Source organism: Equus caballus, chromosome 4 (assembly GCF_041296265.1).
Source record: "Equus caballus isolate H_3958 breed thoroughbred chromosome 4, TB-T2T, whole genome shotgun sequence".
Lineage (NCBI taxonomy): Eukaryota > Metazoa > Chordata > Mammalia > Perissodactyla > Equidae > Equus > Equus caballus.
In genome coordinates this window covers 71049922-71072363 of record NC_091687.1, presented here as the reverse complement: position 1 = coordinate 71072363, position 22442 = coordinate 71049922, and positions in this window count along the sequence as shown.

The window sequence follows — 22442 nt, the reverse complement described above, 5'->3', positions numbered from 1 at the left end:
TCACGGTCACACAGTGCTTAGGTAAAAGAGTTGAGATTCAAAGCTGGGTTACTGTTATTCAAAACCTGAGCCCTTTCTACAGCACCCTAGATCCAAAGGACCTGGTCCTCTTCCTCATGTCACCTGAGGACTGTAAGGATTTGTCCCAGCTGAATCATTTCACCTGTTTGGATGTTGATTCATGAGCTTTGCTTTCTGATTCCTTAATGGAACCATTTTCACACTTTTGTCTTTTGGGTTTGTGAAGCCCAAACATGAACCCAGTTAGGGAGGGAGAAAGTGGGAGAATTACACTATCTTGTTAGATGCATTAGGACTTCCTATCTGTCTCTAAATACAACCCTGGTGCACAGTTGCCTTCCTAAGGGCCAACCGCACATCCCATATTTCACTGGTCCCATGCCATTAGAGAGCTACCTGTGAAGCGGTTTTTAAAACCTTTCCATGGATACTCATAATTTGTGTTATAGCCATGACACTCAAAAAATGCTTTCAGAGAAAGGTGGGACAAAAGCAAAGTACAACTTAGATTCAACAGTGGCTGCTGTACACATTAAGAAAATACTTCTGCAAGGCAATCTGGTAATGTATAGTGAACCACAAAACTATCCATAACGTTTGACTTAAGAACTGATGGCCTAGTGGTTAAAGTTCAGTACACTCTGCTTTGGCAGCCCAGGTTTAGTTCCCATGCATGGAACCACACCATTCATCTGTCAGTAGCCATGCTGTGGTGGTGGTTCACATAGAAGAACTAGAATGACTTACAACTAAAATATACACCTAGGTACTGCTGCTTTGGGGTGAAAAACAAAGATGAAGATTGGCAGCAGATGTTAGCTCAGGGCAAATCTTTTCCTGCAAAAAAACAAAACAAAAGAACAAAAAAAAAAGAACTACATTCTGAGAATCTATCCTAAGGAAGTAACCCAAATAGTGGGAAAAGCCACATTCAAAACACTTCTTAGTTCTAAAGTCTGGAAGAGAACTAATGATCCCACAAGTGTGTTAGACGTACTATAGAAAGACTCCTCGATTGAATCATATATTATCATTAAATTGATAATTTTGAAGAAAAGCAAGCCTCTCATCCTCACTTTCCTGATTCACTATGTTAGATTTGGTGAACTGGTTAGCCCTGCTGATTTTCAGATTTTTCATTTGAAATATGCAAAATACTGACATCTACCTTATGGATATGAGGAAATTGAATGGCCTGAAATATTAAACAACTTATCCCACTTACTGGTACCAAATAGTGCTCAATAAGTTGTGTCTAATGGAAGTATTATCTATGAAAAAGGTATAAATTTATCAAAATTACTACAAAATATATCAATAGAAGAGACTGGATTCAAACATATAAAAAGATAAGAACCTAATTTTCATTATATGTTTTTCTTTTACTACAATAAAAAAATTGAAGAATCTGATTTGGGGTAATGATGTAGGGGAGGAAATATTTTTCTTCCACCCTCTTAGGTTGTGTTTTGGGGCCTGCAAATTAAACATAAGTTAACAGCTTAACACGGAAAAAAACAAAGTTTATTTATATCCATATGGGAATGCACAAAAGAAGTGGCTCTTTCAAGGTAAAGATGGGAGTTTAAAAACCTAACTTAAGGGAGGTTAGAGGGAGAAAGGCTTCTATGGAAGGAACAAATGGATTTCTTGGGGAACCAATGGGAGATGAGAAAATTTGTCATAATGTTTGCTTATGCAAGTGGGATTGGCCTTCTCAGTTTTTTTTCTTCGTGGCTGTAAAACTCCCTTGGAGAGGGGATTCTTGGCTCATTCCCAGAAGTTTCTGCTTTTAGTGATAAAGGAAGGCTTCTTTCTGCATCTGTTAAATCTCAAATATCTTTCCTTTAAAATAATCTGTATATCAATTCTGAGGGCTTAAGTGGGTTTCTACACTGGCATTAAAACATTTTCCTGGGGCTGGCCAGGTGGCTCAGCAGTTAAGTTCACACATTCTGCTTTGGCACCGCGGGGTTTGCAGGTTCGGATCCCAAGTGCAGACATGGCACGGCTTGGCAAGCATGCTGTGGTAGGCGTCCCAGATATAAAGTAGAGGAAGATGGGCACAGATGTTAGCTCAGGGCCAGTCTTCCTCATCAAAAAAGAGGAAGATTGGTAGTAGATGTTAGCTCAGGGCTAAACTTCCTCAAAACAAAACATTTTCCTTCCTTATATGTTAAACAAACTTGCTGTAACATTCTTAGGCAGATTGTATGAAGTTTTAAAAGAGAGTGATATTTTCTAAGCTGTTACTGTATAAAGTGTTAAAGGAAGACTCTTCAATCCAGGAGAAAAAGATTCTAGCACAGTCTAGAGATTCTAGCACAGTCTAGATTCAGAGATCATGGCAACGGTAGAAAGAACCCTGGACTGGTAGCCCAAAGACCTCCAGCCACATCACAGGAACAGTGTTTATTTCCCATGCTCTACCACCCAAGGGAGTGGGCCCTGCTTGTTCTGGGTTTCCTTACCAGTAAAATAAGAAAAGTTCTAATTTGCAGGTTTCCTAAAAAGAACTGGGTAAGATTGACGTAGGTTGAAAAAATCACTTGGTTTATGAAGGCTCATTTATGTTAGATTAAGATATTTTAATACAGTATGATCTTATAAATAAGGTGACATTTTAGTCATTTAAATCAAGAGAAAAAGGACAATGATTAGACCTGAAAACTTAAAAAATTATATATATATGTATGGATTCACCTCCAGGGAATGCCACGCTGACATTCACCCTCAGGCACTCTCCTTAAGTCAACGCTGTCATTTAGAGACAAACTTGTTTTTAAAAAGTGAAGTTAAGTAAGAGCCAGAAACCTTGCTGAAATAAAACAATAAGCACTTAAGGATGTCCTTGAGCACAGTGACCGTGCAAAATGTGATTGTTATTAGGGAACATTGTGTGCTCAATACTTTGGCCTTGTTATTTTCAGAGCTCAAACCAGAAATGCCAACCTCTCCACCTCCTGGAGTTTCTGGCATGTTTATGGATGGAAAGTGGCTGACAAAAGGCTCATTTTTGGTCAGGCAATCTTCAGTTAGAAATGAAATTTGTCTACTAATTTAACCAAGATTTCCTAAGACAGCCCCCCACTCACAACCAGACTACCTTTTATAAAGAGTTTTCCCAAACCTTACAGCCTTCCCTGGAAAAATAATAAAGCAATCCATCAGTGTAGCTGTTAACACTAACTTCAAAATTGTTGTAACAAGGTCCAAGTGAGTATAAACATCAGAATAAAGTATTCTACAGAAGGATTCTTTTATAATGCTTCTAAAGATTAAGCTTTTCATGTACAAATTATCAAACAAATAGCTATGCTCATTCCTAAGGAGATAAATAGCTCTAGGATGTCATTATTTGTTGCAACTTTTCAAAAGAATTGGTTGAAACTCACGTCTGGCTAGCAGCCCCTGACATGGCCTCTCCTATCTTCCACTAAAGTACATACAAAGGTTTTTTAAGACAGTCATAATGTTACAATCGCCGCAAGACATGCCAGTAGTCAGGAGGGAACGTGGTAGGAGAGAAGGGACTTTATCACAGCTTGCTAAGAGGGAAGCCGGCCAACTCATGTCCAAAAAAACCATCTCACAGAACAAAGACCACAGGGCCAGTAATATACGGGCCAGGTCTCCACGTGGGGGAGATGGCTGGTCTCTGGGTGGGGCACACATCTGGTCCCAGTTCCTGATAGTCCTTTGTTTTACTGGATATGCATCAGAGAATGGAGCAGCTGCCCTATACCCTGACCTTTCAGTTGTCATTGATGATGGCTATCAGCATAGACTCTCTGCCGGGGGATTACCACGTTCCTAAGGAACTCAGAAGAACAAAGTTATCTTCTTAAAGCAGCTGGGAGGGGCCACAAAATCTACAGAGCATATCTGGGCTAGTTAATCAGAGGTCATTTAAAGTTACAATATAGTTTCTTTTCTACAATATGGCTTCCCTTATGTCAACCTTGTGTTGAGCCAGTATCAATAATACAATTAAAAAAAGAAAAGGACTATTGCCAGAATCTGGGAGAAATTGCTTCTAACTCCAAAGTCAACCGACAAAAAAAAGCAAGTGACTTGTGGATGCTTTACCTCTGAAAATAATGGAAACTTCAGTTCTAAAATACGGACTATGTCTTCATCCTTTCCCAATTTCAACCTCCTGATTCAGACTCTTTGCCATGCGGCTACTTTTCTAATGCCTGGGTAGAGGATTTAAGACAACCAGGATATTGTTAGTCATTTCCCAGAATATTGTTAGCCATTTCTCCTTTCTCCATCTAGTCAAAAATTGGAACCCCCAGAGTGACTTAAGGGCATTGCATTCCGGGATTCTCCATTCACTGAAGTGCTGGAGGTAAGGACAGAGGACCCACACTGGTAACAGGCATCCTAGGGAGCACAGGTTTTTAATTTTCTCCATTTGCTCAGAGTATCAGGGACTCTCAAGCCAGCAGAAGTGCCTAAAATGAAAGCCCACTAAAGCCTAAGAAATCTGTGATAAAACTGTATGAAATGTGATGAGGAATCAAATAGAGACAGAACAGGGTGAGAGGCATTCCACCTCCACTGTGTTAGCAATCATCAAGCCACTGTTTACTTGAGGATGAACAAGTATAAAAAGGGTGGAGATATGAAAAAATAATGCAGATAAGATAAAGGAAATATCTTGAACACTCACAGAAATCACAAATTTCTGAAATAATTTTATGCAGGAACCAATAAGAAATCATTTTGAATATCCTGTCATCTTCACTAGGATGCTAGAAGACCTGGGTTCAAATCTTGCTTGCTGTATCACCTTGGGCAAATTATGTAATCACTCTGATCTTCATTTATCTGTAAGTGAAATATGGAGGTGAAAATATCTTCTGTTACAGGGTTGTGTTAAGAATTGCCTGTTCATTGCAGCATTATTCACAATAGCCAAGACTTGGAAGAAACCTAGGTGCCCATCAAGGGACGAATGAATAAAGAAGATGTGGTATTTATACACAATGGAATACTACTCAGCCATAAGAAATGGTGAAATCCAGCCATTTGTGACAACATGGACAGACCTTGAGGGCATTATGCTAAGTGAAATAAGTCAGAGGGAGAAAGTCAAATACCTTATGTTCTTACTCATAAGTAGAAGATAAAAACAACAACAAACAAAGACATAGCAACGGAGATTGGAATGGTGGTTACCGTAGGGGAAGGGGGAGAGCGGAGAGCAAAAGGAGTGATTAGGCTCACATGTGAGGGGATGGTCTATAATTAATTTTTGGGTGGTGAAGATGATGTAATCTACACAGAATTCAAAACATATTACGATGTACATCTGAAAGCTATATAATGTTATAATTCAATGTTACTGCAATAAAAATAAATAAATAAAAATTTAAAAAAAGAGAATTGCCTGGTATCATGTGAATGAAATGCTTGGTACAATGCTTAGAGAAGGCAAGGGGATAGCAGTTGTACTAACAGGAGGGGAAGTGGCAGTGGTGATAGTGACAAGGTTTTCAGTGGAATGGATGGATGATCAAACACACAGCTTTATACAAAATTACTTGTGCTAAAAAATATTCCCTAGGAAATAGGTTGAGTTACTAAAATGCTTTCCAGAATGGTGGTTCAATTTCTATTCCCACTAGAGATGAGTGAGAGGAGTTTTCCCAATAACCCAACACCCTCACAAATGCAGGGGAACATTGTTTTCTCAATTTTCTAGTCACAAAAAGGAATCGTTGTTTCAATCTATATCATCTCTTTAACTGGTACATGTTTAATGACTGTACTTTCCCCTTCCTGAAATTCTTCTTCGTGCCCTTAGCCCATTTTTCTATTGGATTCTTGTTCCTTTTCATTAATAATCATTTTAACATATTAAATGTAGTATCTCTTTTTAATAGAAATTGAAAATATTTTCTTTAACTTACCATTTGCCTTTTACTTGTATTTATAGTTCTTTAAAAGTACAAAACTTTTAAAGTTTTAGATGATATCTACTGTGCTTCTTTACCTTTACATTTCATCTGGAATTTATTTTTTTAAAAGTTGTAAGGCAGAACACTTTTGACAAATATCCATCTAATTTTCAACTCTGTTTACTAACAAATTCTTTCTCTTCATACCCATTCTAATTAGAAACGCTTCTTCTGTCATATAGGAAATTATATATATACACATCTCCCTCAACTTACAATGGGATTACAGATCGATAAACCCATTGTAAGTTGAAAACACAGTAAGCTGAAAATGCATTTACTATGTCTAACCTACCGAACACCATAGCTTAGCCTAGCCTACGTTAAACATGCTCAGAACACTTTCATTAGTCTACACTTGGGGCAAAATCATCTAACACAAAGCCTATTTTATAGTACAGTGTTGAATATCTCATGAAGTTTATTGAATACTGTACTGAAAGTGAAAAACAGAGTAGCTGTATGGGTACAGACGGTTGTAAGTTGAACAACTAGCTACATTTTCATCTAACAAAGATTTTAAATATCCAACATTGACAAGAGTGTAAAAGTATAAATTGAACAATTTCTGGAGGTCAATTAGACAAAATGTATCAAAATAGTCAATGTGAACTTTTTGACACTGCTACTCCACTTTTAAACAATCCTAAGGTATTAATAGTCCAGGTGCATTGTTGACAAAAATAATCCATAACCAATCTATAAATGAAAATTTGGGTGAGTTTATTCCGAGCTGAAATCTGAAGACCATGGCCCAGGGCCTTTCTTCCCCAAGGAAGAAAGGGCACCAAATAAGTGAGGTATACAGAGTGGTTATATACCCCCAAACAGGACGTTTCACACGTGATTGACATGTCCCTCCCACAATAGTGACAAGATTGCCCTGTCAGCACAGCGCTTGATGGACACAGCAGGTAGTGGGTCGGCTCTCTCAGAGGGTGTAGCAGGAGGCAAGTCTATTGTCTTGAGCTGGGTGATCACAGGTGAGTGCAGCAATCAGTTTCTAGTGTAAGGAAAGATGCTTAATCCTTAAAGAAATGCCAAGGTTGGGAGGGGGAGGGAAGTTGCACCTTTATCTCAAGGGTCTTTGCTCTTGCCATAGGGAATATCTAAAGCAGATATATAATGCACGCTCAACAGCCTCTGTCAGGCCCTTTTGGAAAGACAAGGTCAGGCCAAATTAGGTTTACACCAAATGGCTTCCTCATATTCTCCAATATATCCTATTACTTGCCATTTTTATTTGTCAGCATGAAGAATATGTGTTCAAGGATGTGTGTTCAGTAGACAACAACAGGCAATAACTTCTTTATCCATCAAGATGAGATCTGATACATATGATGTTTCAACAACTCAATGGAGTTCTACATGACCATTAAGAATTACAAGGATCTGTGGGCCAGTCCAGTGGTGCAGCGGTTAAGTTCACACATTCCACTTCTGTGGCCGAAGGTTCTCTGGTTCAGATACCAGATGCAGACCTACACACCGCTTATCAAGCCATGCTATGGCAGGCATCCCACATACAAAGTTAAGGAAGGTGGGCACGAATGTTAGCTCAGAGCCAGTCTTCCTCAGCAAAAAGAGGAGGATTGGCAGCAGATGTTAGCTCAGAGCTAATCTTCCTCAAAAAAAAAAAGAATTAAAAAGATCTACTTTTGACATTAATAAATGCCTAATTTATTAAAAAGCAATTTATTAGACACCAACTATTTTGTGTTCCCTGAGATGGCTTTATATGTGTATTTAAGAATACAAAGACAAGAAATTGGAATGATATACACCTAATATTAATAGTAGTGGAATCATGAGCTATCAGTGGAAGAAAAACTCTCTCCGCAATACTCCACCAGGGAACTTGAAACCCTGTGCAGATTCAGAAATCTGAAAGCCCCGCCTTCACAAAGGGAGAGATGCATCCCCGGGGAGGTGAATGGATGGGGTGAGAATGGACCCAGTGGGCAGGGGTGGAATTTCCTTAAAGAACAGAAGAAAGTCACAAAGCAAAAGCTCAGAGAAGATGACATTTTCAGGAAGAGGAGAGAATTATGGATGTGGACGGAAGTCAGGAACTCGGGGTCCCCATAGGGGTCTAGAAGCGTGTTTATGTCATGGACTCAGGGAAAAGCCACACTGAAGGTGAAGTTTTCACTTCTTTTCTTCAAATGTTGCAATTCCCTTTAATTTCTCTGACCATTTACACAATTTGTGTGAGGTGATAATGGAGGGAAGTGAGACCGGCTCCAGGGTCACACCTCCAATCCCTGACATCACCCATCTGTCTGCCATTGGAGACCTGTGAAGATAGGGCCACAGCACCTGTGCATTCCAGGCTGGGACGGGAAGTCCAATGAAAGGTCGCACAAGTGATGTGGACCAAGCACCACAGAGGAGCAGGGCTCAAGTGGAGGACTCAAGGGTGGATGGGAGGCAATCTCCACCGTCTCCACAAATATGAGAGGGAAAGGACTTTTGATATCATGGCGGAAGGCGACACTTGGTGATATAAGCAAAGCAGAGACAAGCTGCATGGTTTGGATTCCTGGCTCTGCCACTAACCAGCTATGTGATGTTGATCAAGTTACTTGATCTTTCTGGGCCTCTGTTGTCTTATCTGTTAATTGGGGATAAGAGTAGTCCTACCTATTGCATAGAGCTGTGATGAGTGTAAAATGTGCTCATATCCTCAGTATAGTGTCTGGAACCCATTAAATCATGAGTGTGTTAGCTATTGCCCTTATACAATTATTATAACAAACTTTTCTGTATTATTTGAATCTTTTTAATGAGCATATACTTCTTTTAAAATCATAAAACCATAAAAAAATATGTATTTATCTTTATTATCCACCTACTGTGTTCTGGGTCTTGATTGCACAAAGGTGTGAATATACTAAATTCCACCCTTTAAAATAGTAATAATGTTAGAATACACAAAACATAAAATTCATCACTTTAACAATTTTAAAGTGTGTAATTCAATGACATTTAGCACAGTCATTCTATTACATAATCATCACTACTACCTAGCTCCAGAACATGTTCATCACCCCAAAAGGAAACCCCATACCCATTCATCAATCATCCTTCATTCCACTTTCCTCCAGGCCTTGGCAGCCACTAATCTGCTTTCTGTCCCTATTTGCCTATCCTGGATATTTCATATAAATGGTCTCATACAATGTGTGACCTTTTGTGTCTGGCTTTTTTCATCTAGTATCAGTTTTTTTTCAAGGTTTTCTATATTGTAGCATTTATCAGTACTTTATTCCTTTTCATGGCTGAATAATGTTCCATCATACGGAAAAACCACATTGTGTTTGTTTTCATCAGTTGATGGGCATTTAGATTGTTTCCACCTTTGACTATTGTGAATAGAGCTGCTATGAACATGTGTGTACACATATTTGTTTGAGTACCTGTTCTCAATTTTTGAGGAGTATATACAGAGGAGGGGAATACTGGGCCATATGGTAATTCTATGTTTAATTTATTGAAGATCCAAATTTTGTTGTTTTGGGGGTTTTTTTGCTGAGGGAGATTTGCCCTGAGCTAACACTCTTGCCAGTCTTCCTCTATTTTTGTATGTGGGTCACTGCCACAGCATGGCTACCAACGAGTAATGTAGGTCCATGCCTGGGAACAGAACCCAGGCTGCCGAAGTGGAGCACACTGAGCTTAACCACTAGGCCACAAGGCCAGCTCAATCCAAAGTCTTTGTATTTTTTAAAAATGTTTTTATTAAAGCTTTTTTTAATTAACTTGTTTATTTTTATTTTTCCTTTTTCTCCCCAAACCCCCCGGTACATAGTTGTGTATTTTTAGTTGTGGGTCCTTCTAGTTGTGGCATGTGGGACACCACCTCAGCATGGCCTGATGAGAGGTGCCATGTCTGCACCCAGGATCTGAACTGGCAAAACCCTGGGTCACTGTAGTGGAGCACGTGAACTCAACCACTCGGCCACAGGGCTGGCCCCTAAAGTCTATTTTTAAGTAAAGAAATTAATTGCAAAATAATAGGAAGGCAGTGGAGAGTGATGGAGCCAGACAGCAGGGGTTTGAACCCTGGATCCACCATTTGCTAGTTTTGTCACCTTGGGAAACTTCTCTCTCTGTGCCCCTATTTCCTCATATGCTTTCAACTGGCAGCAATAATGTCACCAATATGTAGCCCTGGGCACAACAACTTATATTTCCACCTGGAAAATTGAACCTCGGTCCACACCTGACATGTTTATTTGAGATGTTTTTCACCTAGGCCATGCTTCAGAGAACCTGCCCACAGCCACAGACCACCCTGAACCAGCTTTAGCTTGATCACAAGAGCAGTGTTTGTGCAGAAGAACCTGGACATGCCCTGAAGCTCACCTTTGCTTCATTTCCATGCTAAAATCTCTGTTCTAAGGGGAGACACATACCCTGCTAGGCACAATTGATGCCCTGTGCAAAGGAGTTCAGAGGACTGCGCATACACCAACCATTCCTGGAAGTCTCCACTCCTTTCCTGGAACCCTGATGATGCCACGACCCCTTGCCCTTTAAAAGTTCCCCATTTCCCTGTCTTCAGTGAGAAGGTGTCTGTAGAGCATGAGCTCTCCTTTCTCCATTCCTTGATCAAGTAATAAATTTTCTGCTCTGCTATCCCAAACCTGGTCTCGTTCTATTGGCGCAAGCAACTCTAGGCAAAAGGACCCACTTATGGGTCACCAGTCCCTCGGGGTTTGGTAACAATAATAATTCCTATCCTATTGAGTTGTGAAAATTCAAGGAATTAATATATGTAATATAATTAGAACAGTGTTACCTATTATTATTTTGGTTTGATCCCATTTGTGTGTGTGTATGTAGACTATATACATAATTGTTTGCATCAAGCAATTAAGACTGGTTACCCTTCAGAAGTGGATTTGAGGGATAAATGATGGGATCAAGTCTTCTTTTTGTTTTGTTTGTGTATTTTCTTTCTGTAATGAGCATGTATTAGTTTTCACAATATTTTTAAACTAATGAGGTTTTCTTTTTAAGATTCATTGTGACCCACTCATTCATTCACTTAAAACCCCTCAATGATCCTTCAGCACTGGTTCCCCAAGGCCTTCAAGCTGACTGGCCACACTGAGTCACCTGAAGAGCTTATCAGGAATACAGATTCCCCAGACTCAAACTGGCCCTACTGAATCTCAATTTCTGGTTGGTTCTGATGTGCTAACATGTTTGAGAACCAGTGTGTTCAAATTCCTTTCACGACCTGGCCTCTCCTTACCTGCAGTTTCGTCTTCCCTTTTTCCACCTAATAAAACAAAATTCCCCACCTCTTATAGGACATAATCTTCTATGCCTCAGGCTGTCCCTTTGCCTGGAATACATGCTCCACCTAATTTCAGTTCTTTGAATTACTAATTGCTATTTATTCTTCAATACTCAGCTCAAGCATTGTCTCCTCCAAGACCCATTGTCCATCAAAGGAAGTGTGTCTAACAAGTAAACAAATGAAGTAAATTTCAGTTCTTATGGTATCCCACAACATTCTGTAGCAGTAGCTCAAAAACGTGTTCTCCACATTACATGAAACCATCTCTTTCCATGTCTGTTTCTGCTGCTACCCAGCTCTGGTCTTGAGGACAGAGCCTATGTGCTGTGTAGCAATTCCTAACTCAAGATTTCACCGTGAAAAATTATTTTCATTTTGTAATGGATAGTTTAAAATATTTTTAAAAACATTATTCACAAATTAACAGTAAACTATGTAGTATATTACAGAGCATGGAGAACACTGGTTCAGTTTTTTCGAATTCGTGTATAATGTATGAATGCACAACATATATGTGCATGTGCATAAAATACTTCTGAGCTAAAACAACCTATGAAGCCAACATTTCCTAAAGCAAGTTCCTAGAAACACTTGTTTCATGAACTACCCAACGAAAAAAAGGATAAATGAAATTAAATATTCTGAGATCCTACACTGAGAACGTTGCTGACATTGTTGAATACAATGATTCCAAGAGCTATTTGACCATGACACCATTTTGTCAAGTACATTTACGAACATTCAGAGTAAATAGAGTTCTGTGGACACACATTTTAAGAAATGCTGCACGACTTATTCTAACCAGTCCTTTAGCTAAGGTGGAGGGTGGGTCAGACCTAGATGTCATGGCAGAGGGATGATTTTTGTTGGAGGGGCTATAGACTCTTTCTATGGCACAACCAGAAGCAACAGATACGTTCCAGTGACACTATCTGGGGACTATCCATCTTATCTTTTCCACTACTAAGAATTCCGCTCTGCTTTCACAGGCAGTCCTTTTAATTCAAAGAAGAATGTTCTCTCCTTTGGGGGCATGTGTAAATGGATTGCTAACTGTTTTGAAAAGAGCCCATCTGTGACAACTGTCAGGCTTATGGGCGAGAGCTAATTGAGACAACTGGGGAGATGATGATGCCTCACAAATAGGAGGGAAGAAAGGAGGGGCTCCCCTTTCATTATAATATAGTTATTCCTAATATCATCTTTTTGATATATATTTGTTTATATTATCATATTTATCGTATTTTTTCCATTTAGATTTTTTTTTTAATTAAGGCAAAATTTGAGAAGTATGTACCAAAATGTACTCCTAATTTACAATTTTGTGTGGAAGAAGGACAGAATTTAGCTTCTTTTATTTTATTCATGAAATCTTAGCACAGGAAATGCTCCACTATCCATTTATGTTTGTGGCTTCATATTCAGCACAAAATTTAAGTTTTCTGCCTGATGTCATTTGTCAAGTATGCTTTTAAAGTAGTAATTTCCCGGGATCCCTTGAAAGGCAGCCTATCTTTAAAACCACAGCATGTCACATCACCCAACAAATTGTTGCTAAGGAGAAGAAACAACACGTGAGCTGGGAGTTATAATGCTGACCAAGTGCAGAGCAAACAATCTCTCCGACCAACATCTTATCACAAATGCAAAGACTCAGCTGTCAACTTTGGTGATAATTCAGAAAGTTGATGCTCTGCCCTAAGTCCCACGAAACAGGAGTAACTGCATTGTATGCAAAACTGTACATGCATTGAGCACACTAACTGGGCAAAGATGACCAATGGACCATAAAATATGCATGCATCGCAAACAAAGTGACGAAATGCCAGTCTAAGTAGTTAAGAAATTTTATCCTAAACAAAATATTTATCCAGCAGTAATAAATAATATTAAATATTTGATTAAATATACATTTGATAAATGCTTAGAATTTAAAGAGGTCTTAGGGAAATTACAGGGAGTCCATTTCTCTTTGAAATGTTGGACAGAAAAGTCTGGTTACCAAATCTCTACCTAGAGTGACAGCATTCAAATTATTTCCCATTTTCAAAAGAACCTGCAATTACCTCTCTTCACGCTAGGTGGTGTACTCAAGACCGAAAAACTATCAAATGGATGAATACAGTTGATTTAGCAAGGTCCAAAGAAAAGGAGATGATAATTTTAAACTTGAAAGAGGTAACTATCTTATATTAGAATTCCAATGTGTTTGATAAAGAAAACAGACTGAGAGATAGTAAGAAAGAAAAGGAAAAGCCTTTTCAAATAAGTCTGCTCGAGGAGTAAGTCACCTACCACTTACCACAGTGCCAGTTAAAAGACACATTCCTTGGCCAGGCTGCCACACTCCACAATTATGGCATCAGAATGGCAAGGATGAAGTAGAGACCAGAATCGGTTTTCCTAAGATACGCTCGATTGATTTTTATGCAAAACTCTGAGAATTAGCTTTTAGATTGCTCTAAATCTGTCTAATAGTTAGAAACCCCAGGTGGTTGACAGGTTCTTCATGTTCAGAAACTTTTTTTTCAGCTTCCTATAGCTTGTATCTTGAATATCAGGGGTTCTAGGTTCTACTGTAAAATCTCCAGATGAATTTTTGCTAAGTTACTATCACTCCAAGAAAACTGAATGGCAGATTCAACCCTACATGCAATAGAATATTTGGAAAGCAGTTTGAGCTTTGTAGAAGGGGAAAAAATGTATTTTATAGAATGCAATGAAAAATGAATTTCTTCTGGGAGGAATGGGTAGTGTTTACATTAGGTATTCAGAAGTCGAATCACATTGATCTGCCTTTTGAAGTAATTACATTGATCTCCAGAGTTTAAAGAAATGTATTGCTTATTCCCTGTGGGTATTTTCAAAACCCATTTTTTTTTTAACCAAAGCAGTTTTCTTTTCCCTCTAATTTGAGTCACAAAGAAAAGCATCTTCCTGAAGTGCAGAATAAATTATTGTATAGGAATATGTGCATGTGTGTATGTGGGTATGTGTACTCTCTAGAACCTCCTGAAATGAGTTTTCTGTTTTTTATTTTAAACGAGAGTTTTTAAGTGAGAGTCAAAAGTTTGCTCCGTTAAACTCACCTGTTTAAAAAAACTCACTTCTTTTGCTGAGGAAGATTCACCCTGAACTAACATCTGTGCCAGTCATCCTCTATTTTGTTTGTGGGATGCCACCGTAGCATAGCTAATGAGTAGTGAGGCTCCACACCTAGGATCTGAACACGCGAACCTGGGCCGCCAAAGCGGAGCGCACTGAACTTAACCACTAGACAACAGGGTTGGTCCCTAAAATATTTTTAAATAGACAATAAACTAAAATGTATTTCCCACCACTCTGACTGGGTATACAGAATAAAATTTACGCATTTCCTTGTCTTAGCACAGTCTGAGTGAAAAGGTATTCTGTACAACGTTTGAAAGAAGGGCCCACTGAAGACTATTTGCTCCTACAGGACGTGAACCCAGGTTATTTTGCTCTTTGAATTTTTGCATGTATATTTTATGGTTTTCTCATTTTTCCCCGTACTTTCAATCGTTACTTCATGTTGCCATCAATATGCCAAAGCAGTAGGGAGGACTCCTTCTATTTCTAGACTACAGAGGCCTTGGAAGGCTGGTAGCCACACTGAGTTTGTTAGAAACATGTATAGAGTAAGAAGGAGGGTAGGGGCCCAACGGAGGAAGAGGATGGCCCTTCGTGAAGTGGCAGATACTTCACAACGTCTACTCAAGACATACTTTTTAATTGTTTTCTCGTTCTTGTTTTCCCAAAAGGTGAGCCTGCAGGTGGTTGAATCGTGAGTAGTTGAACTATTATTTCAAACAAATCTTTCTAATCTATTTTTACTTGTGGTTATAAACATAACATTTATAGAAAAACTGTGTGGCCCCCTCAAGTTATGTAAATCTTCTTAATTATTTTACTTTTCATACTTATAGCATAGTATATTTTCTTTCTTAACAAAAATACCTAAATGTGTTTCAGAGTTTTCCTTTATAAAAAAGCACATCTGCGTTATCATATATGCATGTATGTATACGTGTGTACACGTAAATATAAATGCATATATGTGTGTATATTTAATATGCGGCAGAGTGAAAGAGGAGCTCATTCTTCCACGTTAGGAAACAATTTCACATGAATCTTCTTTCTTTGAGTTATTTTCATTGCTGAATTATCTTTATCAAGGTCGCTAAATGGTAGAATGCTAACAAAAGAAGGAAGAAGGAGATCTTACAAAGGAACAGTATTCCAGCACTGTAGCTGTCTGCTCTCGCTCCGGCAGGGTGGGGGAGTAGATGAACAAAGCAACAGTTTCCAAGAAGAAACAATGGCATTCTCTGTGACCTGGAGCACAGCTGGCCACCCTGGGTCCTCAACACCGACTCCCTCCCTTAGACTGTGCTAACTTGTCCTCCAGCCGCATCTACAATATCAGCATCTCAGATGCTTTGGAGGTCTTGCTCTTGTTTTTCGGTTTTAAAAAATATTCCTTTTAATAGACAAAAAAAATAGCATTTCTAATTTGTTTGATTAAAGAACAACCCCAGTAACTTTACAAATCTCCAAATACACGAAGGCCTGAGTTCATTTGTTGAGGCTTTTGTCTGGAAGTACTAAATACTAACCTGACTATGAGCTCCATGAGGGTAAAGATGGGTTTGCCTTGCTCAACACCATCCTCCTAGTGTGCCCAGTGCCTGGCACACAGTAGGCCCACAGCAAACGTTCTTGATTGACTGACTGTAGTTACAAACAGAAATTCACCTTTGGGTAGAGATTAAGTTTAGTCCATACAAGGATCAGTCAGATCAAAACATAAATATGTTTTTGTTCGTGTCTCTTACAGACCTATTTCCTCTTGTTTCCTCTCATATAGCTTTGAAACATATTTTAAATTTTATGAGAAGCAAATGATATGCTCCATTATGCAATCTCTAGTCTTTTCTGAATTCAGGTTTCATCTTAGTTATGCAAAATTGATACAGTCTCACTGTAGAAAAAGTAAACAGAGAAACATATATTTTTAAATATACCCATAATCTCACTGCCCAGAAATAACAGCCACTAAAATGTTTGTTTCATTCATATTTTTCGTATTTATGCCTTTAATTTATATCTATGTTCACATAATTGAGATGTTACAAGTATAATTTCATATTCTGCTTTTTAAACATAATGTTATTTCTTAAGGATATGCCATGTTATTAAAACCTCTTTAAAACACATGATTTTAATAGCCCAATAGTGTCCCACCATAGAGAGATGCTATGTGATCAAGTTAAATTCATTTCTCTATTGTTAAACATTTAGATCACTTGGAATATTTTATCTTAATGACCATCTTTACACGTCTATTCACATCAGATTACTTTCTTGGAATCGTTTCCTTCTGGTTTTACTACAACTTGCAGATTACGAGTGAATGATCGTTTAGTGACTGAGACTGGAATGAGACCAACAGTAGCTGATAGAAGCTACCATTCTTTTGTCTTATTGTGCGCCAGACACCACACTAAATGTTTTATGTGTGTTACCTAATTTAACTTTATCCATAACAATATGAAGTGGGTATTATTTTATACCCATTTACAGATGAGAAATTGAGGCACAAAGAGGTTACATAAGTTTCGCAATGTCATACAACCAGATTTTGGACCCACTCTCACTCCAGAACCCTGGCCCTCACTATTCTGAAGGAGTCTTTGCCAGCAGTGAAAGGCACATCATATATCCGGTATTTTAATTCTTTGCTAATTTCACAGAAAAAAACTCTATCTCACTGTTGTTTCTAAGTTTCATTATTTCAATGTTAGCAACGTTATGTGCTTCCCTGTTACCGTTACCACCCAGTTGTATTTCTTCCAATGTAAATGGTCTGTTTGCATCATTTGCCACTTAATGACTCTTTTTTTAAATATAAACTTGTTAAATATTAAAAATATTCTTATTTTTCTGTGCCTATTGGTGGCTAAATATCATTCCTGTTTGGCATTTAATTGTGTTTATGATATTCTGAACATATGAAAGTTCTTCATTTTAAAGTAGTCAAATGCATTGATATTTCTCTTTGTGATTCCTTCCATCGCTATTATGCTCAGGAAGTCATTCCACATCCAGACATCAGATTGATATTAACTTAAATTTTCTTTAAAAACTTTGCCCTTTCCCTGTGTTGATCAACTCACCTGCTTACTCAGACGGTCTTGCCTATAGCCTTAGGTTTCTTCAATTTTTCTGAATCTGCATTATTAGGATAAAAATGGAAACAAATATTTTCTGATATTTCTGATACTCTGAAAACACAGTTCATAGGAATTTCAAGGCAGCGACTTTGCCCCTTGCCCAAAAAAGGAAAACAAAGACGGCACAGATACACATTGTTAAAGACAATTTGATACAAAGGACTGAGCTTTGGTCCTGGGCATTTTGTGTGGGTGTCACCAGCAGAAGTTCCCTCTCTCTGGTGCTGTCATCCACTTGGGCTGATTCTCAGTATAAGAAGCCAAAAGATGAGCTGCTCGTGAGGTGTCACTTTTGAAATTTAAGCCCTAACAGGATGTGTTTCCAACCAGATCTCTGCCTTCTGTGCTAGATCACCGGAGGATAGTCTTTGTTTACAAAGAATCACATTATCTGGTAACAAAACCTCCTCACGCCACAATTAGGGCTCATTTCATTTTTCCAACACTATTTGCTGATAATTCTTCACATAAAAGCTTCAAGATAAACCACTTATTTTTTTCGTTCTACTAATTTGTGCCAACTAATTGGGAGTATAATATTCTGTTTAAAAAGAAGCATAAACATATTTTGGGGAGTCTGTGCAAAGCTTGTCCATCCACTTTAAAATCTAAACCTAGTTATTTACATGAAATTTTCAGTGATTTATTAATTAATTATCAACTAAAGTAGGGCTGATGATGAAAAGGGTAGATCTGCTATTGGTTACCAAACCAGTCTTTAATTGCCAGGAAAAGAAAATCTACAATTATAAACAAGATACAGGCAACCACAGCAACATATCTACTTTTCACAACAAATAAAATTTTTCCAAAAACAGTTATGTTCCTTAATGTTGACTAATTGTTACAAACAATTCCAATGGCTTCTGGTACATTTTTGAAGAAATTAATGTCCAAGTAACTACCGATCTAGATACATTAACTTTAGACTAGTTATATGGACCTAGGTTATATTAACTTTAGACTTTAAAATCCTGCAACTGTTCTTTGATCTAATTTCAGACTACTTTATGATGCAAGTAACTTATCAGCAAACAGTTAATAATGTGGAAGTTACACAATGATTTATAATGTGTTATGGGATATTAAGCAATTACTATTGTAAAATTGTAACCACAATGGAAGTCAAAATGGTTTTCTGAATATAATGAACTCTCATCCAGCTACTTTTCAAACCACAGGATTAGAAGATATTTCACAAATTATCTGGACCAGCTTTAAAAATAAGTCCAAGAAACTGAATGGCATAAAAATTATTTCCCAGAATACCCTAATCATAGATGATTATTTATAACAACAGCTAAAATGTATTAAGCACCTAGTATATGGCTGAGAGTTTCATCAGTTGGCACTGATTTTTCAGGTGCTATTTTGACCTCATTTTATGCATAAGAAAAACAAGGCTTAGAGCAGTTAAGTAACTTGTTCAAAGTTAACCTCCCGGTAAGGGGCGAGGCTAGGACTTCAACCTGAACTGTCAGAGCTCAAGACCCAGCTCTTGACTCCTATGTAACAAGTGAATGTCAACCACATTTTGCCAACCCATCCTAGGTACGTGACTGCTAATAAGGCTGGCTCTTCCATTCTTCCCAAGCTTTATTCAGCCAGCATAGTGTTCAAGATATCTGGGGAACTGGATCACACAAACAGATGCCAGGAGTAACCCAATTAGCCAAGAACGCCTATTTTTAAAGGCGACTAAGATTATTTGAAGGTCTCTTATTTTTGAAAGCCCCTTTTCCTTAATAATGCACCAACTTTTGCGTACAATCTTTTCTGTGTGGGAATAGAGTTCAAGGTGGCCTTGAATAGCTTTTAATGGGATCCTTTTTTTTCATGATGCATGGAGTGTCCCTGTGTGACTAATTTGCAGCCATTCTTTAAGCAAACAGTGGACCAGAACTCCAAATACTAAGTGTACATTTGAGGCTTTTAGATGCCCATTTTCTCTTGCTGTAAAAACATCGCCAATTTCCTGATTGTGTTAGTATATAATATTGTATAAGATGATATCATTGCAGAAAGTGGAGTGATGGGAACATGGGACCTTTCTGTGCTATTTTTGCAAACTTCTCATGAGTCTTTAATTATTTCTAAATAAAATCGTTTTAAACTATTGCCAAATTTCCATCTTGCCAGGGAAATGAACTTCTGATTTTTGCAGCAGGTAAACTTTCATCTAATCAAATTTCCTCTTGGGGAATTGGCCATCAATTTGAAGAAGGGCACAATTTGTTATCATACTAAGAAGAACAGAGCACGCCCATGAACCTGCATGAGAGGGTCAACCATGTGCCATTCTCCAGGAACATAGCTGAGGGCCAGGCTGCCTCTGAAAAGCCTCATTAGAAATGAAAGGAAGAATGTGGAGAAGAATCCCAAGTGCCTGTGGTGGCACTAATCTTCCCGAACAAGATGAACTCACCCGGTAACAGGACAAGCCCAAGATATAGTCTTTCAGTGGGTGGGCAGAGCTTAGCCATGCCCTTGCCTGGCTGCTGCCTCTGGATAGATCACAGGAATCCTGGGTTCTGCTCAAGGAACGTACAATAGAGAGAAAAGCAAAGCAATCTTGTGTGGATGAGCCAGGCCAGTCCTGAGCAGAGCCCCAAGAGGGTGCAGGTCTCTTATCACCATGGGGATTGAGCGTGTGGTCACCCAGGAAATTTACTTTTTGTAAACTGCCTTGAGCAACGAGCAACAGTTCTTGAAATAAAACACTGATCTGAAGAACCAGTGGAGGGTAAAGGCACAATTTTAAAGATTTGTTCTGAAGGGACCTTTCTGAAATGTAATCTTTGCTTTTTAATTTTTTTGTAGGGGGAGAGAAGAGATACAAAGTACTCGAGAGTTTCACATAGTTAATGAGGTTCATCCTGGAAGTTTCTGGAACTCATTTGGGCCCATACTGGCCAGAAATGCTGGGCCAAATAAAGGATATTCAGTCTGTATTCAGAGGAACCTGTTCAAGGTGGTATTAGGAAAAAGGCTGCAGCTTTGGAAAGACAGAGCCTTGCACCCAGCGTGATTTGGAGGTGGAAGAAGGGCTGCAAACAGAAAATAAACGACAGGGCAGAGAATACAAGGAACTCTCGCACGAGCCGTTTCACAGACTGCCCTGAAACTGCCCATTTGTCTTCTGCCGTCAACCAACCAAAAGCCCTGTTGGCGTCTCTGGGAATAGATTGCTAAATAACCCTAAGCTTTTTTGGTTTGCAGACTTGGCAAATCAAAGGGGCAGAAGATTTATCTCATGCCCCTAAAGATCATTTATAACATAGCTAAGTGGCCCAGGATAAAACCCCAATAAATGTGATTCATGCAGGAAACCTGTTCTGGTGAGGTAGAAATGAAAATTCACATTAAATCACAGTCTATTCTGTGCACGAGAGAATTGGAGTGAGCCAAGCTCAGTGGATTCCCAGGCACACTGAATGCAGAACGCAATTGTTCTTGTAAGATGGGGAAATGAGACTCCTTTAACGTGAGAATGCAGCCTCCAGTTCTGAGAGCAGGGAGGCACTCTTGACCAGGGGGAGCTGCCTTGGCCCAGTGGCCTTGCCAAGCTGGCGTCTGGGACTATATTCCCAGATGGCAGCCAGCCTGGAGATCTATTCAGTTACTTTCAGTTCCTTGCCAGGAGGTTTTCATCAGCTCCACTACTTATCAAACAATTGGACCTAGTACAAAAACCCACCTTTGCAAGTTGGCATCAAAGGAGCTGATGCCTTGTGACTGAGTTAGGGACGTCTGCTGCCTCTTGGCATTTGAACTCAACTCTAAAGTTCCTGTATTTTCTCCCGGCTGGGATCACCTGAAAAAGTTGTTGTCCCCTCTCCTTCACCTTCCCTTCTTGCCCGAAACGTCTGATGTGTTAAGGAATGATGTAAGTGCAAGAACAGGCTCAAAGAGCAATCACGTGTGGGCCCGTTATTTTGCATGTGACATTCTTGTGACATAGTCTTCTTCTTATCTTCTTTCTCTTCCTTCAACTGGCACCACATTTCTTCCCTTTTTCCTTCTGAGATCTATCAGTTCTCATTCTTGGGCATTGGTAATGACCAAATGAAATGTTTCTAAGCCCAAATCCTCACTTTTCAGTGAGAAGTTGACTGATGCGCCATCAAAAGGCCTCCATTTTCATTGTAAATTAACAAAAAATGTAGAATCTTTTTAGTATACTTAATTTGGGGTTTTCCTTGTCATTGGTTATTTCCTTTGCATAAGCCTTTATTCATACAGTAATGTTGCAACTTAAAATACAGTTATTCAATCATAACGAACAATCTCTAATGCAAGCTGGTTGACGGCAAGGAAGTCTGAAACTGAGACAGTCCATAACCACATACAGATCAGTGTGACACTCGCCCTAAATCATTGGTCCTTATCTGTTGTCTTTACTGAAGTTGACAGTGGTCAATGTGACACCTTCTAACGGTGGTCTAAGCAGTATGCCCAGAGCTGTGATAAAGGTAGGAATTCCATCCGTGATGGATTTAGCCAAGATAAAGCCTCATCAAAGTAAAGCCCCTTCCCTGAAAATAAGTAAAATCTGTTGACTTGTTGCACTTTTATCAAAAGTGCTGATGTCCTTGGAGGTGATGGTAAGCTATCTTATCTATTGACAAAATATCTGAAAACTGGATTTATATGTGAATCATTGGCTTTCTTCAAAAATAATTCATGTCTATTCTTATGCCTAGAAGGGATGCACTGCAAACATCAGCAATAAAGAAGGCTTATTTTATGGTAAAAAGCAATCTGGTATATTATAGGCAGAACACTAAATTTGTCTGGTCAAACAAACCTTGTAAGCATGAACTAAAACATACCAAATGCATCAATTAACCAGAGCGCCTACTGATTTTTTTCTACAAAAACCATCTC